Source organism: Trachinotus anak, unplaced genomic scaffold, assembly GCF_046630095.1.
Source record: "Trachinotus anak isolate AG129_WGS33_773 ecotype Australia unplaced genomic scaffold, CSIRO_AGI_Tana_v1 ptg000021l, whole genome shotgun sequence".
Taxonomy (NCBI): domain Eukaryota; kingdom Metazoa; phylum Chordata; class Actinopteri; order Carangiformes; family Carangidae; genus Trachinotus; species Trachinotus anak.
Window position 1 is genome coordinate 22,452,395 of NW_027273872.1, and position 3,501 is coordinate 22,455,895.

Sequence of the window (3,501 nt, forward strand, 5' to 3'; positions counted from 1 at the left end):
TTTGCCTCTGTCTCTTTCTCTCCCTCCCTCTCCTGCTCCCTTTCCCTCTCTCCTTTCTGTTTGCTTTCTCCTTCTCCCTCCCTCCCTCCCTCTCTCTCTCTCTCACACACCTGCTTTGGTCAGGACACAGATTAGACGTGCACTGCTTTGAAATGACTTGAACAGAGTCACATCTCTGACTTCAGCCTCCGTCAAAGCTGGAGAGGGAGGACGCACAGTGTGTGGACCTGTTCCTCGACTCAACAGCCATCTCAGCGTTTGGTGTTTCCTGACAGCATGACCTCCCGCTGCCTTTTAAAATCTCAATCAGTGCTTTAAGACTTGTTTTCATATCTCAAAAAGCACCTCAGGGATTTAGAAAAACTCCCAGAATGCCCTTTGACCCCCTGCATCGATTAGCGTCCATCTCTGCTTTGTGACTTTGTTCATCGCAGTCGTAGCCTACATGTTGAACTAGTTTCAGGAATGCATTGGTGAGCGCCTGTATTAAGATTCAAATGGGTCAGTCTTGTCGCAATACGCAATCACACACACACACACACACACACACACACACACACACACACACACACACACACATACAAAGGCGCACAGGTACTGTAGAGGAACTGGGACAAGCCACATGCTGCTTCACAGATTTCTCTGCACCTGGGACAAGCACAAGACCTTCACTCTGTGTGTGTGTGTGTGTGTGTGTGTGTGTGTGTGTGTGTGTGTGTGTGTGTGTGTGTGTGTGTGTAAAGTGAAAGCATGTGTGCCTGTGGCTTCTGAAGGTGAAGTGCGGGTAAATCTCGCAGGATAAACAAGATGTCTGGGTTCCACCACACTGGCTTTCCTGATTAGTTTTGAAGTGCATACACACACAGACACAGGCACACACACATATACACACACACACACACACACACACTGGGCTGCAAGAGAAGCCACTTAGTGTGAAGGAAAGGGGAGGGAACATTATATAGATACATTACATGTAAGCTGAAGTCATGTAGTCTTATAACGCAGCTCCCAATCCCCTGCACAGCCGCCCACCCTGGTCCTCCCACAGTACACTAGAGCAAGGCGGCTCTGAGGGGGATGAGTAATATGCGTGCTCTTTGTGGGGGCCGGCTTTCATCCAAGTGATTTTTTTTTTCTCGTTTCTTTTCTTTTTTAGACATTTGATTACAATTTGCTCTTTTAATGGAAGCACTTTGGGCATACTGTACAAAAAGGTTGTAACAATATTCATTCAACAGCAGCAAAATGCCTTCAAATGTCAGAAATACAGTTTTAGGAAAAGTCACGTTGGCCTTATTATGCCACGTTGACCTTTCCCTGTAAGCCTGTGTTTAAATTACACTACATGATGTATTACTGGGTTAACATTTGTGGCCTAAAGAACACATGTTGGAGATCTCTAATTTAATATCTTTTATTGTACTCCTTTGTGGCTTTAGTGTGTGTCTGTGTGTGTGAGTGCTTGTCTATGATATAGTTTGTCCTGAGGTTCCTTGAAACAGGTTCTTCTTGCTTTGTAAGCTATATGCCCTGCAGCACAAATAACTGCTATGATAACCCAGTTTTTTATCAGTGTGAGCTCGTGTGTGTGTGTGAAGGAGGAAGTTAGGAGAGGTGAAGCACGCCTCTGTGATGGCTGGTGTGTGTTTCTGTGTGTGTGGTAAGGGGTGGAGGGGCATGGCGGCAGTGGGTCATTACATTACCTCCCGTAGGATCCGTGCAGGGCCTGACGAGAGCCTTCAGAGAGTCCCAGCCCGATGACACACACACACACCTACAGCTGCTGCAGCAGAGCTTGTTAGCAGGAGCTCAGCACACATGAAAGACTGCTGTCTTTACTGGGGAGCAGTTACAGCCAGATCTCATTAACTTTGCAGATAGTGATTTTTAGACTGGCAGTCAAATAAGCCTCATTATCAGGCTTTTGTTCAACAGTAAACAGAGGAGGAAAGTAACTCTGCCAAGTAAAAATTTGAGGTACTTTTATGACGTTTTTTCAACATCTAAAGTATCTTAAAAGTATAACTTTTTATTTCACATCCTGTATCTTATGACTACAATAATGAATACCTGCACCAGATACTGACTTTTAGAATAAAAACTCCCCTTAATCTCACTGGTTATCCTTTCTATTTTCAGTAGTTAAGGAGCAGACAGAGATATTTTTGTAATGTAATGCTGATGCTTCCCTCACTAAAGCATTTGAACAATCTCTATCACTGTGATTAAGGTTACGTTGCGCTTGGTTAAGAGGTTTTTTTGGCCACTTGGCCAAACATGACGCTGACATATTATCACTTTGTGAAGTTAATGTGGCAAATGTGTTAGCAAGAAGTTGCCTGTTTACACATCCAGCAGACCCAGAGCAACATTAGCTTTCAGTTGTGTTTCTATAAACCTGTGTGAAGGTGCCGGTGTACTTCTTCGGTGCTTGTGGGATGGCCCCTCAACATTCACACCCACTGCCATCATGATTGGCGAGCTGTGCGGAGGTGAGAAAGGGATTAAACCTCTCTCTCTGTAGTTCCTTATTTTGATTCTTTACACAATGATTTCCGTGATTTTGTAAAAATTTTCACTCTTATCTCCGAATTTACACAATATCTCATCTCATGCCGCTGATGGCCGGCTTTTCATTGTAGCTCCTAGTGGCCGTTTTGGAACAGGCATGAACATTCACTTTCCATTGTAGACGGACATGTTGTATGAACCAGCTCTTTTCTAGTTTAACCCAGCCCTATGTCCAACTTTCGCTCAACTTTCATTCAACTTTCACTCAACTTTCAGCTCCGTTTTAAACTCCAAAACTCCTGTGGGGAATATTTGATCATTTAACGCTCTGCTGTTTTCACAAGCTGGTCACTAACTTTGTTTTTTGATGCTAGGCAGGTATCGCACACTTGGTTTATCAAACCTGTTTTCCTGTAAACAAATGAATGCTGCTGCTGCTGGAAAAAGGATGGTAATAGCGTTGAGGGTTGTAAAGACAATACATGAACTGAGCGGACAATTAGAAGTTTAGACATTTAAGCCAATTAAAAGTCTTGTTGGAGCAGGTCAGTCAAAGTGTAATGTATCACAATAAAAGCCTCCGGCCACTGATTAGCAGGTATTTCATTCCATCTTATGTTGGAGCTTTGTAAAGCATCAAATTTCCAGCCCACACTGTTTGTGCACAAATGCCACATGTGCCTACATGAAATACCACAGTTAGTTTTCCTTTCTGATAAAGCCTGAATGACTAAAATCAGGGCATCACTGTCAAAATACTCTCACTTTTGACAGCATCTTTGTTTGTGTTATTTATTTATTTCCTTGCACTGAGCAAAGGCACACTGTTTCTAGGTTGTGTTACAGAGCAAATAGAGTCATAATGGCCAGGTAGGGAGAAAACAGCTCTTTTGCGCTGGGGGTTACGATTGATGAGGCTCATTGTGGCAGTGCAGGGAGCTAATGAGTCAGAACCATGAAAGCTGTCGGGAAATCACATCGTCCAAA